Here is a 25,584-nt window from a genome sequence, read left to right as displayed (position 1 = left end):
TGCAATTTAAAACTGCATGATTACGTAGACACTGAATTTATAAATAAAGTGAAATGTTTTTCTCTTCCTTTTCTTCTGCTTCTACGGCCTCACTGGAAAACTTCATTTTCTGCACATTTTCTTCAGTTCCGAATTGCCTAGTATCTTGTCATTCGTTCTGAACTTTTGGTCGTTGCTCACCTGTAAATAACCTTTTCATTTTTCTCATTTGTCTACTTTTGGTTTGAAAGTTAATTTTACGTTTTTCAGTTTCTTTAAATTATCAGTTTTGTTTCGCAAATAGTCCAACGCTAATCAAAATATCCACGGGTGTGCTGCCGGTCTATAGTGTCCAACGGGCACAATATTTCGGCGATCATACATGTCGCCATCATAAGGTGAACTGACGGACTGAGCTCCTGTGAACGTGCCGGCACGGAGATCCGTACGCTATGGCTGCTCAGAGGGAACCGGGTTCGGTCGCGACGGCGGCCGATTCAAATACCCTCCGCCCGCGGCGCGCTCCCTCCGCCGTCCGCGCCCCGCGCCACGGTCGCGTGGTGGAACAGATTGCGACGGCGTCTGAGATGACGTCGGTGTGATGGCTCTGTCCGCCGTGGTCGTCACAACTATACGTTTGCTCGACTTACTCTTGATTAACCCAATCGCTGGTTCCCAAGCCTTGCTAAGATTATAGCCACAGTCACGGTTTATGAGGTCGTCATTGGTGCGAATTTCGGTGGCCTCTCTTAACAACGCTGTCCCAGTATCTAGACGTCTGTACCAGAATCCTCGTGCGGTCATACTCCATGGCGTGATTTTCCGACAAACAATGTTCAGCGACCGCCGACTTGCTCGGATACATCAGTCGAGTGTGCCTCTGGTGTTCACGGCATCGATCCTCGACGGTACGCATCGTCTGACCAATATACGACTTGCCACATTGACACGGAATCTGGTACACGCCGGCCTTCCTCAAACCGAGGTCATCTTTGGCGCTCCCCACCAGTGCATGAGATTTATTTGGAGGACAAAACACAGTTCCGACCCGGTGTTTCTTCAGAATGCGGGCTATTTTCCCCGAGAGTGCGCCTGTGTATGGAATAAATGCAGTGCCTACCTCCTCCCTCGTGACTTCATCCATCTCAACAGGTTGTGCTGCAGTGGTTGGGCGGAGAGCACGTTGAATCTGCTACTCTGAGTACCCAGTTATTCGAAATACTGTTCTCAGATGTTCCAATTCCTGGGGTAGACTCTCTGCGTCAGAGATAGTGCGCGCCCTATGTACTAGAGTTTTAAGTACCGCATTCCTATGTGACTTCTGACTAATCAATTTTAGTGACTCTCGCAGGGGTACGCTCGTAAACAAGGAAACGACGTGAAGACCACTGAACATTTTAGGCATGTCTTGACTTCCACGTATTTACTTTTTAATGGAGAATACTGCGAACAAACGGAGGGAGTCGCCATGGGTAGCCCACTCTCACCGGTGGTAGCGAATTTTTACATGGAGAACTTCGAGGAGGAAGCCCTGTCGTCATCCGTATGGAAACCAGCTTGTTTTTTCCGTTACGTGGACGACACGTTCGTCATCTGGCCACATGGTATGGATAAAGTCCTTGACTTCCTTACACATCTAAACTCCATACACCCCAACATCAAATTCACTATGGAGACTGAAACGGAGGGTAAATTACCTTTCATTGACGTCTTGGTCAAGAGAAGGGCTGACGGCACCCTAGGTCATGGGGTGTATCGGAAGACAATGCACACTGATCTGTATTTGCACAGAGACAGCTGCCACCACCCGTCACATAGGAATGCGGTACTTAAAACTCTAGTACATAGGGCGCGCACTATCTCTGACGCAGAGAGTCTACCCCAGGAATTGGAACATCTGAGAACAGTATTTCGAATAACTGGGTACTCAGAGTAGCAGATTCAACGTGCTCTCCGCCCAACCACTGCAGCACAACCTGTTGAGATGGATGAAGTCACGAGGGAGGAGGTAGGCACTGCATTTATTCCATACACAGGCGCACTCTCGGGGAAAATATCCCGCATTCTGAAGAAACACCGGGTCGGAACTGTGTTTTGTCCTCCAAATAAAACTCGTGCACTGGTGGGGAGCGCCAAAGATGACCTCGGTTTGAGGAAGGCCGGCGTGTACCAGATTCCGTGTCAATGTGGCAAGTCGTATATTGGTCAGACGATGCGTACCGTCGAGGATCGATGCCGTGAACACCAGAGGCACACTCGACTGATGTATCCGAGCAAGTCGGCGGTCGCTGAACATTGTTTGTCGGAAAATCACGCCATGGAGTATGACCGCACGAGGATTCTGGTACAGACGTCTAGATACTGGGACAGCGTTGTTAGAGAGGCCACCGAAATTCGCACCAATGACGACCTCATAAACCGTGACTGTGGCTATAATCTTAGCAAGGCTTGGGAACCAGCGATTGGGTTAATCAAGAGTAAGTCGAGCAAACGTATAGTTGTGACGACCACGGCGGACAGAGCCATCACACCGACGTCATCTCAGACGCCGTCGCAATCTGTTCTCCCGCGCGACCGTGGATCGGGGCGCGGACGGCGGAGGGAGCGCGCCGCGGGCGGAGGGTATTTAAATCGGCCGCCGTCGCGACTGAACCCAGTTCCCTCTGAGCAGCCATAGCGTACGGATCTCCGTGCCAGCACGTTCACAGGAGCTCAGTCCGTCAGTTCACCTTATGATGGCGACATGTATGATCGCCGAAATATTGTGCCCGTTGGACACTATAGACCGGCAGCACACCCGTGGATTCTTTGATTATCAAATACGCCGGCAGAAACTCAAGAACCAGAGTCCAACGTTAATTCCAGCTCTTTCATGTCCTCCCTGATTTCCTTTTCCTATCCTACTTACTTCTTTACCTTGCAAAGTTTCTCTATAATGTTCCTATGTGGCTGGCTCTGAGCACTATGCGATTTAACTTCTGAGGTCATCAGTCGCCTAGAACTAAGAACTAATTAAACCTAACTAACCTAAGGACAGCGCACACAATCATGCCCGAGGCAGGATTCGAACCTGCGACCGGAGCGGTCGCTCGGCTCCAGACTGTAGCGCCTAGAACCGCACGGCCACTCCGACCGGCTTGTTCCTAAGTAATTTGGTTTCTAATGTCCTTATAAAGTGACCGACGAAAAGGTATCTCTTTTGGGCTCCATTTCGCTGCACACACTTCGGTTCACACTAACCGTCATTGTCCGTTTTGGTATGTGTTGTTTATGCATGGTGGTCGAGTTTGTTTTTCTAGGTGACTTTGAAAATAGTTTCACTATCGTATGTCACCTCTGTTTGAACCTCGGTCTTTTAATGTTTTAATTTTAGTTTCTATTGACAGACAGTTTCATCGTATGTACAGCATATTAATTTTTGAGCTTTTATCATTTTGTTAGTTATTTCTTGCCATATATGTGTTTCGCCCACGTTGTATGTTGCTATTTCTCCTAGGTATTTAAATTGTTCCACTATATTTACTTACGTGTTATTTACTGTTGTGTGGTTAATTAATAGCGGGTCTGCTATCATTATTTCAGTCTTTTCTAATGATAACTGAAGTCCTATATTTTACTGTATTTTGCAGGCTTGTTATTTGATTTCTGACTTACTGAATGTTAGTCATCTGTGAATCCCAAGCAATGTAAGTTTATTTGGATTTTCTTCTTTCCAGTTTTTATTTTATTTCTGGATTTTTCCTTTTACCAGAATGGGCTTATTTATTAATTTTGATACGAACCATCCTCTCTGTAACTTTACCCTATTTCGAAAAGTTCTGGCTATCAATTGGAACCATCATGAGGTAAACTCCAATACACGTTTCCAGTAGTAAGCACAACGATCTCTAAAATTCGAAGTCCTTTGCACCTAAGAGCAAGGAGATACCTATAATGCAGCAAAGACAACTAAAGTAAGGTTATGGAAGTCTAGTAGTGGTAACCTTAGTGTGTTTCAGCAAAATACGACCCAAGTTATACAAATTTTAATTACTTTTTCCACGATGTGTACTGGAGGTTCGCTGAATTCATTTTAATTGGCCAAAATAGTTCATTCTAAATTCCCCAAACACATTTTAACAAATATGAAAATCGTTTTTCATATAATGTTACTCTAAAAGGACATATCTGAAACAAGAAGCTTCATTCTCATATTAAGCTCCCTTTGAATTAGTTTCCATACCACCAGAATGTGGTTTATGACATCCACTGAGACATATTTTCTTCTCTATTTCAGTTAATGATTGCCTTAATTTTAGGAAGTCTATAAACTGCTAAACAGTTCAAGTCCTGAGCACATATTTCCAAAGACTTAACAGCCACTAAGTGTTTGTGCTCTTTCAAAATACTCATGGGGTGAGGAAACTGCTGATCAAATTTACATGCATGTCGTAACGAACTCTAGGTTTCCGAATGAGTGTTTGTAACTTTCTACAATATTTGCATTACGAGACACCTACCAAATTTTTTGAAGCTGCCTCATAAACGCACGAAAAATCTTCCCCTGCTGGACTTCGGGTGACTAGTATACATTCCCCAGTTCTTAACTTCTCCTTAATCATCTTTAGTTGGTTTTCTCATCTTGCTGCTCCCAACGTTATGATAAACATATACCAGGCTTTTCTTTAGTCAAGTTGGATTGACAGCGCAACCTGCTGGAAGACGGAGCAGGCTGAACGGATACTGTGAAGCTTGAGAGGCCTGCGTAAACCCAAGTTGGTCTAAGTTAACCACTGTGCTTCAGCATACACGTACTGTTGTGTGTCCCTTAGGCAGACTGAGCTGCTTTAATGGTTGCGGCGGAGAAAGATGTTGGCAAGGTGGAAGGAGAACTGGTACATCTCTGGTTTGTTAAAGTGAAGTTTACGATTTTTAATAATTTGGAATGGAGACCAAACTTCCTTAGTATCTTCACCATTGAAGATATGTGGACGAAAGCTTTTTCGAAGGCTAGAAATATTATTAGTTCATGTTTTTGCCTCCTTTTGCAGTAATGCATTACCAGTTTAGAAATGGTTTCTTTACTGGGCAGCTTCTCCAGGGTCCAAATCCTCCTTTGCATTCTCCTAGCTCCAGTTCAAGTTGATCTTTACAAAGATTGTAGAGAAGTCTTGACGTGACTTTATATGTGACATACAAAAGGGAAATATCTTTAAAGTTGTATGGATTGGTTTTGTTTCCTTTTGTGTGTAATGAATGGACTATAGCCCTAGTCCAAAGTTCTGGCAGTTTTCCTTTTTTAGCGATTTTCATTATATACTGTCGTAATTATATCTTCACTGGATCTGTTGTATGTTCGGGAAATTCCTCCAATGTCTGATCTCCGCCATTTAATTTGTAGTTTTTGAGTCTTTCAAAGCTTTCTCGACTTCATGCATTGCGGATGGATTTACATTTACTACTAGTGTTTTATTAGGGATATCTGCGTTTATTTGAAATAGTTCTCGGCGATCTTCGAAATTTAGAAGTGTTTTAAATGTTCCTGCTAATATTTCAGTACCTCATCCACCGCTATGGGCCATCTTATTATTTTTATCGTTTGAGGGTGTTGCCTTCGTAGTTGTCTGCTAAATATTTTGTAGTATTCCCTTCAGTTTGCTTTCTTGTTATTTGTTTCCATCATTAGAAGTAAAACGTTTTGATACTGGCGGGTAACCCGTATTATTATTTCACCCGTATTATTCTTTAACGCTTTTCTTTGGGTTACCTTTCTTTGTTCAGTTAGTTGTATGTGTGATTATTCTTTTTTTATGACTCTGGTACCTTAACCAGGTACGGTGCACGTATACCAACGTTTTATCACACTCACATGCTTTTTCCTTGAATTTACTGGGGCTACCTGTTCAGCAGTTTGCTTTAACTGAGGACTATTTCCTCTGGATCAGCTGGTATTTTTATATTCCTTCTTCGTATTCATTGTTACTTACTAGTTTATTAGGGTTAGTGGTTCTCTTCGTTTGAAGGTGAGACTTTCTTTGTCAGTGGTGTGAATTTATTCCTCATTTTTATCATGTATTGATCTGATCCTGTATCTGTCTCTCTCTCAGAACTTTCACTCTGTAGATTACCTTGTGGTAATTTTATCCGTACAGACATGGTCCAGCTGCCATTCTCCTGTCTTCAAGTCTGGACTTTTCCAAGCTTTGAGTTTATGTTGTATTTTCAAAACTTTCGTGGGCCCTTTCTGCACTTTCCACATCATCAGCATTAGATTTACATATGAAATCACCACCAAAGACGTGTAATGGTGTAATTTGGTGTTCTGTTTATAACAAAGTGGGTTCCAGCGCTACCCGATCATGGGGAAGGGATATCTATGCTTTACTGACAAATTTATGTTCATGAAATCTGTCATTTGACCATTTATCATAATTTCCTAGCACGAGGAACTGCATAGTATTTAACTACGATGACTAATTCTTGACTAAATCCTTTTTGCGGTCATTACTCTAAACTGATAACTTCGACTTATTCTATCAAACGCTTTAAAGATGCCAATTTAAAATATGGCTCCAATCACTTTTGTTGTGGACGTTCCCTATCAAGTTTTGATGATCGGTCACGACGTGTCCTACAGACTTGCCTGGAACAAAGTCTGTCCCGTCCTTGGTTTTTGATTTTCATCATCACATGTTGCAATCTATTCCCCATTGCTCTATGTCATATCTAATAATCAGAGTTCAAAAGGAAGAAGAGCCTGAACTTCGGTAAGTGTTTCGCCTACGTCTGTGTTGGAATGACCGCCAGAAGTACTTCTTTGAATTCCCATGGAATATCTTCGTGTGTCCAAGTTATGTTTATGGCTTCAGTGATATGCTGTTTTATCGTCTCCCAAAATTTCGCCGGTTATTCCATATGAACGTGGGGACTTGACTTTTGATGATTCAAAAATCTACTGCTGCATGAAGAGGAGTACGGTAAACTCGTATTGGTCGTCTTTGAACCCCGTGCGTAGACTGCAAGCTGTGTGACACGTTGCCTTGTCCTGCTGGTAGCAAACATAAATTCAAACTTGTAGTGTTCCAATGCGTCTTCTAGGATCACGTGATCACCCAGTAGATTCCACGAAAACATTCCCTGGACCATAATCCTTATTTCTCTGGCCTGGATTCATCCGCTGATTGTTGCAGGCAGGGTATTCGCTTTCAGAACTTTCCCTCGTACACGGCAAAGTTTATTTGTCCGATGTAGCGCAAAACGCGATTCATTTGAAAAGACCACCTGTCGCTACTCAGTGGCCTTCCAGTTGCGGTACTGTCATGCAAATTCCAGCTGATTAGCAGCAGTCAGGAAGAGTGCATGAACTAGGTGCCTCCTACGAAAGCCCAGATGCAGGAACGTTCGGTGAACGACTGTTAACGAGATACTGTTAGTAACCCCTTAGTTCATCTGAGAGATCAGTTTCGCAATGTTTGAACGTCTATTCGCTCGTACACATCGTCGCAGACTTCGTTCACCCCTGTCATCTACTGCCCGTGGTGCGCCACATTTGCCTTAGCGCCAGTTATGGACAGTACCATTTTGCCATGAACAGCGGCAGCACGCAAATAGTTTATAAACTTAGCCTTTTCGGAAATGATTCCACCTTTGACTCGAAAGCCAATGATCATGCCCTTTTGGACGCCAGATAAATCGCTTAATTTGCGTCTTATGGCAACCACTGCACTATTTTCCACGTCCCCTGACACGCGTTACATACTCTCCACAGCTAGTGCTTCCTTATCTGGTATGTAAGTGGTTACTGCACACCGTGACCACAATAATGTGACATGACAGTATACAGGGTGTTACAAAATGGTACGGCCAAACTTTCAAGAAACATTCCTCACACACAAACAAAGAAAACATGTTATGTGGACATGTGTCCGGAAACGCTTACTTTGCATGTTAGAGCTCATTTTATTACTTCTCTTCAAATCACATTAATCATGGAATGGAAACACACAGCAACAGAATGTACCAGCGTGACTTCAAACACTTTGTTACAGGAAATGTTCAAAATATCCTCCGTTAGCGAGGATGCATCCACCCTCCGTCGCATGGAATCGCTGATGCGCTGATGCAGCCCTGGAGAATGGCGTATTGTATCACAGCCGTCCACAATACAAGCACGAAGAGTCTCTACATTTAGTACCGCGGTTCCGTAGACAAGAGCTTTCAAATGCCCCCATAAATGAAAGTCAAGAGGGTTGAGGTCAGGAGAGCGTGGAGGCCATGGAATTGGTCCGCCTCTACCAATCCATTGGTCACCGAATCTGTAGTTGAGAGGCGTACGAACACTTCGACTGAAATGTGCAGGAGCTCCATCGTGCATGAACCACATGTTGTGTCGTACTTCTAAAGGCACATGTTCTAGCAGCACAGGTAGAGTATCCCGTATGAAATCATGATAACGTGCTCCATTGAGCGTAGGTGGAAGAACTAAAATGAGCACTAACATGGAAATTAAGCGTTTCCGGACACATATCCACATAACAACTTTTCTCTATTTGTGTGTGAGCAATGTTTCCTGAAAGTTTGGCCGTACCTTTTTGTAACACCTTGCATAACCAGTGTGACTGTGTGTCTGCAGCTGCACCAAATCCCAGTTATAATCAAATAAGATTCGTGGTGTTTCAGCTGGGCATCGTATTTAGAATCTTATTTTCAGAGTGCTATTCACATCACAGAAATGTGGAGAATCAAGACATAAAGGAAAGAAGAGAATGAGGAAGTAACTTCATTTACCAGGAGTTTATTTATATTTATTGTGGCACTGATGCAGGTCTGCACCATAGATCCAAGCATGTAAGGAGGAGGAGGAAATTAGTGTTCAAAGTCCCGTCGACAAAGAGGTCATTAGAGACGGAGCGCAAGCTCGGATTAGGGAAGGATGGGGAAGGAAATCGGCCGTGCCCTTTCAAAGGAACCATCCCGGCATTTGCCTGAAGTGATCTAGGGAAATAACGGAAAACCTAAATCAGGATGGTCGGACGCGGGATTGAACCGTATCCTCCCGAATGCGAGTCCAGTGTGCTAACCACTGCGCCACCTCGCTCAGTAGCACGCAAGGGACAGATAAAAACAGTAGTTATACAAACCCTGGGGAGTCCGGAGGTTCTCAACTAGACCATCAAACTTGACCGCGTAGTCATTTTTGGCACCATTCTGTTAAGCTAATTGAGTCGAATCATCAGGTTCAGTCTGCTAGTTACTGGCGTGACTAACTGGACACTCTCCAGAACTGTCCACAGCTCCCCAACTTCACTTGAAGCGGCTTTGTTTTGATATTGTGGCTTATGACATTGTTCCCATGGCGTCAAAAATGCCCTACGCCAGAATTACAGGGATTCTTATGACACAGATGAAATTTTCTATGATTTTCAATGACGCTGAGAACACATTTTCAAAATTATTCAGTGAATCACGGAGATAGAAACTCTAAAAAAACATAAAAAGTATCGTTGTATTTGTATCAATGTATTAATTAACATCAATCGTCGTTTATCTGAAACAAATATGGTATATCGTAGTATTTCCATATGTCGTGGAACGGTTTTCAAAGAAAGCAACGACACTTTGCTAGATTAGTAACCACGTATCAGTCCATGAAGGATTAGGTGATGGAAGCAATACTATCTGAGTTCCAGTAAGTTTTAGTTATTCTGGGGACAGTTACCCGATACTCATCTGACCAGAAATCCTTGACTTCCTTCCACTTCACTTCACTGACCCCTACTATATCTAGGTTGAGCCTTTGTACCTCCCTTTTCAGATTTTCTAGTTTCCGTACCACGTTCAAGCTTCTGACATTCCACGCCCCGACTCGTAGAACGTTGTGCTTTCGTTGATTATTCAATCTTTTTCTCATGGTAACCTCCCCCTTGGCAGTCCCCTCCCGGAGATCCGAATGGGGGACTATTCCTGAATCTTTTGCCAATGGAGAGATCATCATGACACTTCTTCAATTACAGGCCACATGTCCTGTGGATACCCTTAAGAAGTTCTTAAAGTTAGTTGACATTTCTTTACTCGACTTTTAGTTGCTAAATCCATACTGCTACAAAATATGGCTGAGATCCGTGAGCAGTAGGAATACCTGATTGGGGTCGCATACGGCCCGAGGGCAGCTGATTGACGACCATTGATCTTGAATGTTCAGTGATTTAGATGACGCGATATTATGCCAAAGTACGAATAACAATAGTCTTATGTTTGGCCCATGATTTTGATTAACCCACGCTTTAAAAAGGCAAATAGTTACAAAGCCCAAAATGCCAACACTGATTGTTCCCAAAATTCAATCAATGATTGAAGCATTATGGTTCCAAAAGGAAGCATTGTTGTGTGGTACAGTCAGCATCTCCGAGGACCTATACAGACTACTACTCACAAAACACCAAAATATCAGAAGTGCAAGGCTCACCTTACGATATGGAAACAGAGACCGACAGTGGCATTCTGAGTGTGCTGGCAGATTGACCTACGATTTGGGAAACATGAGGCGTGATAATCTGTAATCTAGTTTTGCGAAATACAAATACCAATTGTTAAAATTTTTCATCTGTCTGTAAAATCCCGTGTTGCAATTTCGACCGTATGGCGATTACAAACTGAAAATTGTGCCTGATAACGACCTCCTTTTGTGTATTACACTCTTTGAATTGCATTGTAAATATGTTACTCGTAATCTGCTTAATTCTTGCTCCCACCCATAATACTGTGTTGGATAAATCATTCCATACTTGTTTTTGTTTCATATGAAGTAGAAGCTGTATTCGGTGCATATTATTCTGTGATTCACGTCTGTTTTTTTACGTTTCACGAATAAGCGTGAGCCGCTCGATTCAAATGCATTGCAAGTATATAGCTCGTATTCTGTTTTTTTTTCCGTCGGTTTTTCTCTCTGTCGCATTTGATAGAGGCCTCCTGAAGTTTCACTGACTTATGATAAAATGTAGTGCTTCTAGTACTTAATAATAAGGTGTGAAAACATTTGGGTAATAACTTTCATATTTTTCTCATTTGAATGCTCTAGTCACCAAGACTACATAGCGCAGGGCCTACTGATCTACATCTACATCCCAACAGTGCAAGCCACAGCGAAATGCATGGCACTGTGTGGCAAGAAGCAACACCACTGAAAGCTGAGTTACATACTCATTGCGAGACAAGATGCAATAAAGCTGAAAACCGATATTGTCAAACTCTGCTAACATGGAGTTCTCCATTAAATTAGAGACAGTACGGAAAATGAATGCATAGAAAAATAATGTATATGGAAAGCAATATAGTTAAAATGCGTTTAAATCGATCGGTTCACACGCAGAATCGTAAGCAGTAATAGCTACCCGTAAGTCTACAGAACACCATGCAAAGTAAACGGCTTCTGTTTTATGTGAAACAGAAACAAATATGATATCATTCGCTCTATCCAATATTACGGATGCGATCAAAACGCAGTCAGATAGCGACAAACATATTTACAAAGGAATTCAAAGACTGCAATACACACGAGAAGTCTTAATCAGAACCACAATGTGACGAAATCTACTTCTGTTAACTACGAAAAAAAATGATAAATAAAAACGTGGAAGACTAAAAATCAGCCAATAAGAAAGCGAGATGATGGACTAATAAAATTGCAGTGCTCTGGCAGTGAACCAAGATCGTGTTACAGAAAGACCCTGTACTTGTTTCACCTCTATATTGCTACTACCACAATCATGCCCATGTTCAGTTTATATTAATGACTCATGTGTTGCATGATGTACCGGATACCTTCAGTTCAATGTAGCTATTCCGTTGAGTCGTCAAACAGATAGTAATACAAGACGTTATTTATATACTCGCTACCCATAATATGCAGAACGAACTGCAGGGTGTCTGACTAATGTAGGTCGGATAGAGGACAGTGGATCAAACAAATAAACCTAACAAACAGCGATTCGCAAAGCATTGGTTTTCCCAGAACGACGTATTACCACTGAGTACAGGAACACCTTATAAGAGAGGCCCTAACATCCAAACTGCAGATATACACTTTAAGGCAAACAAATTGCAGGAAATGTGTCACACGACCACCATTCAATGAAGGCATCGATGCCCAGGTGTGGTTAGAATGCGTAGGTGTGACAAAATCTTCATAAGGCTTGCCGTTTACATATTTAAAAGTCAACTTCAAATATGGCATTGTTAGTCTCTCAGAAAGCCATCCTCTATAGAGATGAAAGTTTTGCAGTGGGTTCTTAATTTTGGGCTATAAACTGTAAGAATGATTTAGCGTTCCATAGACAACGAGGATATTAGGAATGGGACAAAAATCAGATTTGCCAAGAAGAAGCTATGAATGACTGTAGGATTTAGAAAGGAATCAGATGTCTTTTCTGTTAAATAATTTAGGGAAACCATAGAAATCTAAATATTTACGGAAGAAATTACCTCATTCCACATTTATCTTCAATACCTTAAGTATCTTTAATAGGTTTGGTTTTAGGAGAAATGTTATAATAGTGTTTTAGGCATATGTTTCTCAGCTATCACTGAGTAAAATCTTTCATGAAACTAATGAATCGGGATGGATGAAAAATCTGAGCAACTGCTAACTGAAAAATTGGAGCAATTGCTAATTAAGGCTAATACCGCCTACGAATAGCCAGTCCTTGTGTAATGGTGATATAGTGGTATGCTCGTTGCTATAAATACTTTCGAAGCCACACAGAGACAAGCATTATTCGTATAATATTTCACATGAATGAATAAGAATTCTCTAGCTTCGTATGAACGTAGGTACTTTCAGACAATCTCTTACAGTTATGGAGTATGATATTTTGAATTTTCGTTAAGTTTTCACAAGACTTTGCATACTTTTGTCTGAGACGTTTGTCAACATTTTTCATCACGTTTCTTATTTGGCACGTACCTTGTTATTACTGCGAGTAACTTTTACCTGCTGTAGTTACTGAATTTGTACTTACCTTTTTACGCGAGGATGACTCCAATGAATAATAAGCCCATTTTGGTTTACATAAAAAAAACACTGTCGTCGTGCCATCAGGCAGCACGAACAAGGCGTGATGTTTATATGTGAAAACTTACATAGGGTATTCCGAAATACCGTTACAAACGTTGGTGAATAAATAGTATTTTGAATAGGAACACATGTCCTGAAATGTAATGTCTCTTCTACGACAGTTTCAGTTTACATGTGTAACGCATCCATGTCTGTAGAGGGAGAGAGGAAAGTCTCAGAGTTGCTTCTTCTTGTGTGCAGTAGGGTAGAAATGATGTGTACTACTTCGGCCGACGTTCACCTGATGTCACTTAACGTCTGCCTTGCTGAGAGACCTATTCAGTGCTTGTGCGTCTCCAATACAGTAAACATGGTTCGCTAGAAATTTTCGGGCATGCTCCACGTGTATGAGAAAACTCAAGGTAGTGGAAGAGCTGCTAGGCGGCTGTATCACGAACGTTTTCCGCCACGTAGTACGCCATCGTACAAAACTTTTGGCCGAGTTACGCAGCAGTTCCGAGAAACAGGTACCTTCACCTTGAGGAGGCAGCATTGTGAAGCTCCACGGAAACACCTCATGCCTAAATTTGAAGAAGATGTACTGTATCGCGTTGAAGAGAATCCGTCAACAAATACTCGAACAGTTACGCGTGTAATGGGTCGGACGTTCTGAATGAGCAACAATTTCATCTGTACCACTTACAAAGGATAAACCTTAGGGTGGATCCAGCCGATTTTTCACAACGCATTCTCTGCTGCGTGTGGTTCCTGCATCGCTGCATCGACACATCCCTGTTTCCACGTCCAGTTCTGTTCACAGAAGCCGTATCTGGGCAGACGAAAACCCTCTTGTCACACATATTCAGGGATTTCAGCACTGGCTTAATATTAACGTTTGGGAAGGTATTCTGGATGGTCATGTGATTGTGTCATACCTATTTTCAGTCAAACTAACTGTGCCCTGCGTTCTTCCTACAGAACACACTGAACACGTTCTTGGAAGCTGGGTCAATGAATGGTCGTCAGGGAATGCGGTGCACCACCTCACTTCTCACGTGCGTTTCGGAGACGTATCAACAGACGTTATGGTGTAAGATGGATCGGCCGAGGTGATCCAACTCCTATGGACTACTTCTTATTTGGCCGTATGCGAAGTTTTATTTACGAGACTCTTGTACAGACAGAGGAAGACTTGCTGGCACAAGCTCAGGCCGCTGCACTAGAAACTAAAGAGACAACAGGAGGGATGGAGAGTGTGTACCAGACCATCCTTCGCAGGTACACTAGCTGTCATACGTTGGTGGTCGCCACATCTACCGTAATGTTAAAGTGTTAATATAAACAAATGTGGTTCAGTGATAAATGGATCTTTCGTTATGTTTCCTTTCGAGATGCTACCTAATAATTGTAATGTGTCACACCTACTTCCATTCCGAAAGTGGAAGTGGATGAGCCTTGGTAGAACGGAGATAGTTTGTTGCCGGACATGGGTCCCTATTGGAAATATTACGTATTCACTCCCAACCACAAGTTCTAGATTTCTGTAAATTGAGTTTCCGAATACCTTGTATAGCTGCTAATTGGAATGGATACCCCAACAATTATTCATTTTTCTTAGGCTAAAACATATTTCAATCAGGTACATTTCTTTAGCGTCTGCGTAATTCTGACATCGTCAGGTGCTGTAGGTCGGTTCTCTCCGCTACATTTTTGTGTTGAGCTGTGCGCCTGTAAACGGAAACCTGTTTGTAACCGTTGGTGTTTCAACAGGAAAACACTTCAACAATTTTGGTTTCAGATTTCACCGTGGCGTCGTTTGATACTTTTTTACGTCTACACCGATCAATCCACCTAACTGATCGTTTGGTGTGGAAAACTATATTCTACTCATGTTGTGGTATTTTATTTTGAGATCACGATTAATGTGACATCTACGTATATAGATTGTTAATGATGAAAACTTTAATTTTTAGGACCATAAAATAGTCTTTTCCGGCTTCTAGTTTCCTATCTTATTCCGAATACTCCTTCAGCAAGTGATGACTGATATGTGAGTAAATAATCCCACTGCTGCTGCGTGTATTGTCGGCAGTGCTGAAGCCAATGGATTTAACGTGCTTAGGCTCACCTTTTATCATATTATACAGGATACACCAAGCATCGATTCCTCTCGGCAGCCGAGACAGCAATCACTTTATGTTTTAATTTCTGATCACCTCTACGTTGTTTAACCAGGTATTTTCTTTGGCTATTGTGAACAATAAACTTAGCCTTTCATTTTTCATTGAACTGTGAAGGCAATATTTAACTGTCTCAAGGATGCTCATACTTCTTTTAGAAAGAGTTGCGGTGACGGGGAATATAAGAATCAACTTGATAAACTTTGTTGCTTCGTTATAAATATTTTGAAGGTAACTGTCCATCATAAATTTGAGAAGACCTGCTGGTGCTAAACAACTTTGTTGTTTCGTCATAAATATTTTGAAGGTTACTGTCCATTATAAATTTGAGAAGACCTGCTGGTGCTTAACAACAAAGTTTTTTAATGTAAATGTTTCCTAACTTATTTTCCATTTCTCCTTTGTTGAAGAATGGGTAAGTTATCAGCAGGCCATTCAGTTTCATTGTTAGCATATTTGATTTATAATTTCCACACTTGTTCTGATTGAGCAATTCTTTAAACTGAATATTCTGAAGTTCTAAAAAACGCACTGCCATGTGCACTGTGAATTTATCTAAGATTTTATATGGTAACATCTTTATGGACTAAAAGTCACGCTCACTAGTACTTATTTCACTGTGAAATTTTTTCTTACGGTTATCGTTATATCAGGTCACATCTTTTTCTGAGCTGATAGTCTTTAACAAACTGGTATTCATCTTGATTTCTGCCTTGCACGTACCACGTGGTACGTTCAGTAAGTAGTGCAACGCATTTTTTAAAAGGTAGATTGATTTTATACAATCAATATTCCAGTATACCATATTATTCCCCACACTTTTGGCCAGAAACTTCTATTTGACAACATAACCTCTGTTCAATGCAACGACTGCATGGCGCTATCCATGGAGCGCTTGTGTGCCAGCAAGGTCTTGCAATATCAATAACTTTTTCCTCACCCACGTATTGATACCCGTCGAGTGTCATCCTTCACTGGGGCAAACAGAAGAGTGTGGGAAGGTGTGAGATCCGGGAATTAGGGTGGATGAGAAAGAATACTCCAATGCAGTTTTATGAGTTCCTCTTGGGTGAGCAGATATGATGAAAATATTTAGTTCGTGGGGCGCTGAACTGCGCAGTCATCATTCCCAGTCTGTACACAGTCCAATCTAGACACTTTCAGAAATGATGAGGCCAACAACAGAAACACCGAGTCCCGGGCAGAGAAAATCCCAACCCGGCCGGAAATGCAACCTAGGACCCCGTGATCCAGAGGTAGCAACGCTAGCTTCTGGACCACGGGCAGCGTACATGAGAAAATATGAGTGAGGCTTTGAGCTGTCAGAGGGAAAGAAAAATTCGTTTGTATTTTTATGGCGACGAAGAAGCTCAAATCGTTTGTTCTATTTAATGAGGGTAGCACAATACTCTCCAGAGTTGATCATTGCACCATAAGGGAGGAAATCAGAAAGAATAACCCCTTAATAGTCACTGAAGACCGTCACCATGACTTTACGGGTTGAGCGTCCGGCTTTGACTTCCTTCTTCAGGGGAGACATAGTGTGACATCACACCATAGAATGCCGTTCTATTACCGGTTTGAAGAGATGAACCTTTGTTTCACGATTAACCTCCTAACGCCCAAACAATTCCGCACACATGGCTCTTTGTTACCCTTTATCGTATTCTGTTAGACAACAAGGAGCACTTCAGGCACACATGTTTCAGTAATCCACACAGCTGTAACTCTGCTTTAATGCTTCAGTACCTCACTTGCTGCCCAGGGCAAAGACGAAAACGTTAATGGCTGGCTTGTGCCATGCGTACTTGGAGGTACTATCCAACCTAAAAACATACTAACTGTAACAGCTATAATTATTAGTCCGCAAATGAAGTAAGATGTAATATTGTTTAATAAGCATTCTTCAGTCATGAGTAGATATTACTGCACTTTTACCCAAAACAACCTTTGTAAGCTTTGATATGTGTGCCTTCGAATACCCAATAACATTAAGTCTTTAGTCGTGAAGTACCTTTCGCCACGTTACCGAACGATGTGGCCCTGTATAGCCAAGGATCTTGGTGTTATACCTGTGTGGCTTCATATTTTCATATTTTCGAAGATCCTCTTTAATACACTTAGTAAAATTTTGAAACATAGATTTTAACATGGTAAAGGCCGAAATTATTCTCTCATCCTTGACAGGATGGACTAGTCATGCGTCTATAATATCATTTTGTCGACTGGACGCTGAATTTTTGCATAAATTATCTAACAATAAGTTTATGTAGAAGTTCTGTTTCATGTCGCGATACGAAAATTGATTTTCGGACAACTAATAGTAGAATTTCTTCATGGAAAAACGCTATGTATTCCTTCACAAATGTGTCAGAAACTCGTAACTTTAACGTAATTTTACATTTCTCAGTGTGGTTTGTTCATTACGTTTGTTTTCTACTGACCTTAGGCCGCATTATGTCTCGTCTTAGCCGACCGCTGTGGCCGAGCGGTTCTAGGCACTTCAGTCCGGAACCGAGCTGCTGCAACGGTCGTAGGTCCGAATCCTACCTCGGGTGTGGATGTGTGTGGTGCCCTAAGGTTAGTTAGGTTTAAGTAGTTCTAAGTCTAGGTGACTGATGACCTCAGATGTTAAGTCCCATAGTGCTTAGAGCCATTTGAACCATCTTTTTGACTCGTCCTATCTCGGCTAACCTTCTCGTTTCTCTACCAGTGTAAAATGAATAATGAAATATTTCAAAAATGTAGCACGATTTTTGCAAGGTCTGTTGACAGAGGGCAGAATGAGGAGGGCAGAATGAGCCAACTTATAGATCTTCCGGTATTACTCGTATGAGAGAGTATCAATAAATTTGTTTCGATTTGTATGGTATCTGTGTCTGTACTAGGATTAGACAACTCCATAGTACAAAAATAAAGCGAGTATATGGATGTACACAGTATCGATTGGATGATGGGAAAATAATAACTCTTTAGATGTTGTATCCTGTCATTTAATACTCCACCGCACACAATATAAACTATTTTCTGGTTTGACATCATATGCGAAACGTAATAAGTAAGGGCATCTAATCCGCTGAAATTTGGTTCAGAAAGATGCAAGCCAGAAAGTGGACGAGCAGAGTGAACTCCTGTGGGATACGGTATATTTTCATAAGCGCTTAAAGTGGCTCGAGTCCCGCTTCCGGGTATTGTGGCTACTGATACTACGAAATCTACTCGTAGAAATCACTGCGTCGAAGGGGTCCCATCGTTTTTCTTATAAACTTAGTGAAGAGTTACAGACTTGCCTTGATTACTGAATTTTTAAAAATTCCTTACGCTTACCGATTCATTTTCACACTGAGAGCTCTTAACAAATTAGATTACTAGTAATATCTGTAGCACTTCATTTAGAAGGTTGACTGCCCCTTAAATGTTTTATGTAAGAGCTAACGTAGACCACATAAACTGCAGTTCCGTCGAAGAGGAGCGGTATTATGAAGCATTCCTGGGAACGTAACCATTCGCGGATATAGATGTGCCGAACCGATCTGGTTTCACAGCGTATTACGGAAAACGTAACTTTCACTCAGTGAAGCACGTCGAACCGAAATTCGTCGTAAAGGGCGCCTACGTTCCTCCCGGATACACGACACGCTTTAGCAATTTCGTACGGTTATGGAGAGCAATTTCCGTTAAATTCCCGTAAAAGCGTTGACGGCCGGTGGGTGTGTGGTTGTGGCCGGCCGGCCTGACCGCCACCAATTCGGCGCAGCAACCAGGGCGCCACGGCGGCCGAGAGCGAAACTAATTACAATCAGCGCAGATGGCTGCCGGTAATGACGGCGGCGCCGCGGCCTGCGAGCGGAGGGCCGGCGGCAATGCGCAGGCGCAGGTGGGGGCTGCCACCTCAGAGCTGGGGAACTGAAAACAGTCACCCTGAATCTTTATTCTCAGTCGAGTAATGACTCATGTACATCTTACTCGTTTACATTTATAGCTGTCTTCACAAAACCACCTTATGTTGTGTGGTGGAGGTTACAATATCATTTCACTTGATTGTATCACGATCGATGCGTAGGAAGATCGACTGGCGACAGAACTTGGAATGGCTTTCGTGCTGGCCAAAGATATTACGTTGGCAACATCCATTAGCCAAATTGCTCTATCTCTCCCACAAAAGAAAGCGTCAGAGATTATTTGGAAGAGCGGGTGAAATGTAGCAACCAACATCATTGCAACTTGATAGCATCGCAGGATCTAAACATCAGTGGTTAGCTTCAGCACGATATGGTATACTTTTAATTATTCTGATAAACAGATAATTAATAGAGAAGTAAGCATCGATGGACTAACCCCTAAATTGCTATATTTTCATATGACGTCAGTCCAATTTAAATTACAATATCTTCTCCGCCATCTTACAATGTGTAACTGTCCCGATGCGTGTAGTATCCTTATTGTGTGCTTCGCCTACGAGATCGACCGTCCCGCTCGACACCTGAGGCAAGTGTTCCGTCTACAATCACTATCGGAAGGCGATTACCATTCATTTCCTTCCGCATCGACCAGTCAGTCGGTGCAAAATTTCAACCCGTTTCGGCGCGTGAAATATTGAGCAAATATGGTTTTTTTTTCTCTTTTTTTTTTCAGGCCAAGCCTGTCGAATTGATCACTATCCTTGACCACTGTTCAATTGGGTTATCTAAGGCTCTTGCGTGAAGGACTTCGGGAACAGGTAACTTGGGGCTCCTGACAGAGACTGCTAAAGGTTCTCGAGGAGACGCGTGCGTCATAGACACTTTGAGAAACATCACGACGCTGCTGCTGGAGTATCTTGCGTGACTGCTGTTTTTGAACGGTTACCCAGATATTTAACTTTTTATCACTTCTCTTATTGTATCCCTGCTGTCAGTTTTGTAATTGGAATCAGTTTACTAAATTAATTAGTGAAATTTGTAATTAAAACTTTTTTCAGCAGTAAGGGGTCTATATATAGTCCACATGAACCTCAGCCAAAAAATTTAAGTATTACCTTGTTCGTTTACTTTTGTGTTTTATTATGTGTTTTCCAACAAACAGTGCTTCGTCAGTTTTGCGTTAACACGTCGCTTGGCATTTCTTGCTATGTACGATTCTTTGAGTCTTCATGCTGCTGTAGTGGTAGCTGCTCGTCCTCATATTTCGTAGTTATTCGAGAATTTGTTACGTCGAAGAGTGTCGTGCGATTGTAACTTCCTGGGAGGGAATTATTGGTAAATTCGTGATTTTGGGCATCACATAGTGGCTAGTGAGCCACAAGGCTCGTGACTTACCAAGTAGTGATAGAGACCAGAACCGATGCGAATTTATGCTGTCTCATATAACGTTGTATTTCGTGGCTGGGTGACTCAGCACCGAGGGCTTTATTATTTTATTTTGACAGGGGGTAAGCAATGGCTTAGTGGTGAGTGTGAATGAAGTGCGACACAGTGTGAAAGGTAGCCTTATAGTATTATCTTTGCATTATGTACCATGTAATTCCTGTTGTTAATTCGAGTATTTGAATACATGACTTCAGTGAAAATAAACTTCGTTAGTTCTGGTGAGAGATATTCGGAGTTTCTGAAGGCTTTCTCCTGGAGAAAACACGGTGCTAGATGTGATGAACTTTAATGTTTTTATAAATTTTGCTGAGCGTGAAAAATGTACTCGTATTTTCCTCCTCTTGTGTTTTATTAATGAATACTGATGATGTGTTTTGCACCTGCTCATCACATTCAGTCTGTTTTTCAAGATTGTTTTTTTCTTAAAAAATAGAGGCCGCTGTGAAAATCGAGTTGTTATTATGTCCAGAGAGTTAGGACAAGATAACATGAAAGATCTGGTAACAACTGACTTAGGACCAAGTTAGCCCACTGTATGATTACTGGGTACGAGACATAGTAGGACAATGATATCTGTCAGCTTTATGGTTCAGAATAAAGCGCTGAAGGGGGTATAAAATCGAAGTCCGCGTTTTTTCCGCCATATTGAACAGCCAGCTGTAATGTCACCTGGCAGCTACCGCTGGTTAGTTACAAAACTGTAGCCCAGTGTTTCTATTACGGCGTGGGTGTGAGTTTGTGTTACGTGTTAGTTGGTATTTCTAGGCCTTCCGAGAGGTCAGTTGTAAAAAGGCTTGTTTTGTGAATTTTTCGGAATAAAATCTACGATACTTCTCATTGTGCAGTTGCTGAACGTAGCAGTAGCGGATGTATAAGACTGAAGTCGTAATTTATCATCGTTTACGGAAAAAATGTTGCTCCTTGTATAGGAGAGGACAAAGTTGATATTAAAGATCAAGAATTTGGTCTGAACATTTTTGTGAAAGTGATTACGACTTGCAGAAAGGAAATTACTGCAGGATAACGCTGTTTCATTTCAAAAAATGTCAAACTGACTCGGAAATTAATTTGAATTCGCAGGTCCTAGCACCTCGAATGTTACCGAATGCGTTGCAAAAATAAAAAAAAAAAAAAACAGAGAGCGCTGTCAGCGTGAAGGTGGAAAATTCTGTCTCCGAAGAAAAGTAAACCTGACAAATCTAACAACACAGACTATCATACCTATATGATAATTTCATTTCAGGGACTTGGAAATTCAAGAACTAAAGAGAAAGAATTGGTTAGTTTCACGATTAAAAATGCGCTACCGGAACAAAAAATTAAGTGTACGAAAAAAGTTAAAAAGGCTGTATCTATAAAACGTGATATGCCTCACACTAAGAAGCATAAATGTGTATACTTGGATGTGAGAACAATACTTTTCAATGTTTCACGCCACAACAGATTCGCTGTATTTTTAAAGAAGGGAAAGCAAGTAAATGGAGCTCAGAGGACATTGAAATGCTCTTACTTTGAGCGATTTGTCTCCTAATGCGTATACGCGTCTGAGGAGGAGAAACTACCTTTTTCCCTGCAGGTCAGCACTCCAGAAACGCACAAAACATTTGAAGTGGAAACCAGGTATTTTGAAACCAGTTTTGAAGTTAATTAAAGCTAGGTCAGAAATTTTCACAGCATTAGAGGCAATTGCTGTCCTAAGCTTTGACAGAAATGCAGCCCGAAAACAAAGGAAGTAGGTTACAGTACACTTGTTCGCCCACTGTTTGAGTACTGCTCCCCAGTGTGGGTCCGTACCAGATAGGGTTGACAGAAGAGATAGAGAAGATCCAACGGAGAGCAGCGCGCTTCGTTACAGGATAATTTAGTAATCACAAAAGCGTTACGGAGATGATAGATAAGCTCAAGTGGAAGACTTGTAACAACATCAACGCTGTACTATTGTACATATATAAATTTTTGCTTCTGGTTTTCGATAAATTAGTGTAATCGATATTCTGATTTCATTTCTTTTTTTTCCATGTCGTTGTGTTAAGAAAACCGTAAACAAATTTCGATGTGAATATTAGTGTTTATGTCAAATTTCAAGCAATATTATAACAGAATTAAAATGTAAGAAACGTTGAAATTATTGTAACATGTTTAAAATTGTAACTGTGCGTCTGGTCCATACGTAGGCAATGTGTTAGGATATGTAGAATGCAAAACCTCTGGTGAATACCCTGTCTGTAAGGGAGCGGTAAAAGGTGAATGGCAGGCGAGCGCGGGAAAGTGCACACTTGCGCTGCACGGGATAACGGGCTCAGCAGTAGTAGTCGGAGTTGGGCATTGGTCTGAGCAACACGTTTTGGATCGAGGAGGCTCTCCTGGAAGACGTGGTTTCATTGAGCCTCGGATATGCCGTTCCAACTCCCATACAGCATGGCAAAATTCCATAGGCACTAAATGGAAAAGTATTGCGACGCTAAGAAGAAGTAAAGTGCCGATACATCAAGAGCCATTGCTGTGATTGTATGTGTGCTCTGTGCCTCGCCATCTCGCCGCTCGCCAACCGCCGCATCGATACGAACAGGTTGAAACTTTTAATACTGTATTCGTGTGGACCAGTGTTACTTTTGTTCCATACTGTTCAATAACAACTTAAATTTTACCAGAACTGTCCTATCATTTAATTATCCTCACAACTAACCTAGCCAGGGTCCTTTCCAAATGTTGTACAATCCGAGTGTCCCGAAATGAAGAATTAAAGTTTATGTTAATAATAATTACCTGCAGACCTAGCTATGTTAGAATGATGTTTAAAGAACTTTGATATTAATGAACTGATAGACGAATAACAAAGGTCTGACAAAGTTGGAAGATAATTTTGAAATTGGTTTAGTAATGAAGTTTAATTATTTCGAGACAGATATAATGGTATTTAAATGAGCAGGAAATAAAATGAAAAGAGTAGTAACTAATATATTGGATATCTTGAGAACATAATGATTTCAGTAATCGAATTTTTTAATATAGTGATCATAACAGTTTCAGGGACCCCCCCCCCCCCTCTTTTTTATTCCATTGAATTCTGAAGTATTCTAGACTGATTTGATCAGCAAAGTTAAAGTCAATATAAAAAACCAAAATTTATCAGTGTTTTACCTTTATCAAAATTGACATTGTGTGTGTGATTCGAAAGTGCTATTTCTACGGTAACCTATGCCAGGTTTTAATCAGATCAATAGACAGTACGAAGTTTTCTGGTAAACATTATAGTGTAGTGTTATGTATTTATGGTTTATCCCTATCAGTACAGAAAGTGAAATTATCAGTTCAATAGAATTTCTGGTTCTAAAATTTAGCGTATTATGCTGTGTTACTACGTGTTGTTTTGCTTGAACGTACATCAACTTGTACAGGGAAGAAACTCAGTTAATGCCTAACTAGGCTGGCGACCGTATTATTAACAAATTGGTAGCATCTTCTGTGTTGTTTCTTGTCCGTCCTGACATGTAGTTGCATTTCGGACTTGCTTGACGTATCATTGTTATTACAGAGTGGGTGTAGGTTTGATTTTTCTCCATTCAGGAACACGCGGTCAATTTCTATACAAAAATCCCTTCTCATAAGGTGAAGCCCGTCAACTTACCATAGTACAGGCTTTAATGAGTATCGTGTGTGCACAAAGCGCAGCGTTACAAGTGGCTCCAGGTGACAGGACATCCAGATGTTGTCGGTCACAAATTAATGTGAATACCGAACAGTGGATGTTCAGGGGCACGAATTGTAATAATATTCGGTAAAGTAAATAGCAGTGAACGTCAAGTAAGGTAGTGAGGTGTAATTTGCATTCAGTATGGACAGGAATGTACACACAGTAGATGTGCCGAGCGTAATGGAAAATGCGGCTGGCAATGACAGGAGTGTACGCGGCCAGATAACAGATGGCGTTACATCTACATCTACATCTATACTCCGCGAGCCACCTTACGGTGTGTGGCGGAGGGTACTTATTGTAGTCGTAGACAATTGGCGTACATACAATACCACGAACATGTTAACGAACAGATTGAAATGTCGAGATTACCTAGAACACAACAAGGAATAAAACAGGAAGTAGAGGATGACTTTGTATATGATAGTGGGTATGTGAACGAATCCACTGAGATGTTAGATTCACCAAAGATAAAGAAAGAATCGAAAGAAAATTTTGAGGTAGGATCGGAACGCACCGATTCCTTAGAACAAAATAATGTGAAAATTTTAGGCATGAACGATTTATTTGAACAATTAACCAAACAAATTGCAGGACAGAATGATCAGCTTAAAACACACGTTGACGAGCAGCCCAAAACACAGAAAGATCAGCTTAAAAAACACGTTGATCAGCAGCTCAAAACACAAAGTAATCAGCTCAAAACACAGGATGATCACCTTAAAACACACCTTGGTCAGCTTAAAGCACAGGTCGAAGAACACGGAATTAAAATTAGTAAACAAATGGAACAGGTAGAACAAAAAGTGGGTAATTTAAGCTCTGTAGTAAATACTATGAAATTTGAAATTGACACAATTAATAAAAATATGGATACTATGCAGGGGGAAATTGACAACATTAACAGTAGGTTTGATGTTGAAATTCTCAACATCCAAGAGAAAGTAGAGCCTCTGGTTGAAACAAAAGTAGACGAAAAAGTTTTCAGTCTTAAAACTGAGATCGTAAACGAATGTCAACACGGAATCTCACAGACACTGAAAGAGATTTTGGCGAGAGAGTTACCGGATGTGTAGAAAAGTAATTCAAGGCAAAATTTTCGATCTCGAGAGTAAAATCAAAGATAGGCCTGGTGTTGTCTGTAATGGCACACCACTTACGAAGCTGTTGGAAGGTGAGGAACGCTTCGATCCCGCCAAGAAACATAACGGATGGCATCCGTTGGATTTCATCAAAAATTGCGAGAGAATGTTTCCTGAACAATTGTCTGGTCAGGAAAAGATAAACGTAGTAATCAGCGCCTTAGCAGGCGACGCTAAGCGCTGGGGAATTAACTTGAATACCGAACAAATG

Source organism: Schistocerca americana, chromosome 1 (assembly GCF_021461395.2).
Source record: "Schistocerca americana isolate TAMUIC-IGC-003095 chromosome 1, iqSchAmer2.1, whole genome shotgun sequence".
Lineage (NCBI taxonomy): Eukaryota > Metazoa > Arthropoda > Insecta > Orthoptera > Acrididae > Schistocerca > Schistocerca americana.
Note: the sequence above shows the minus strand (reverse complement) of the source record.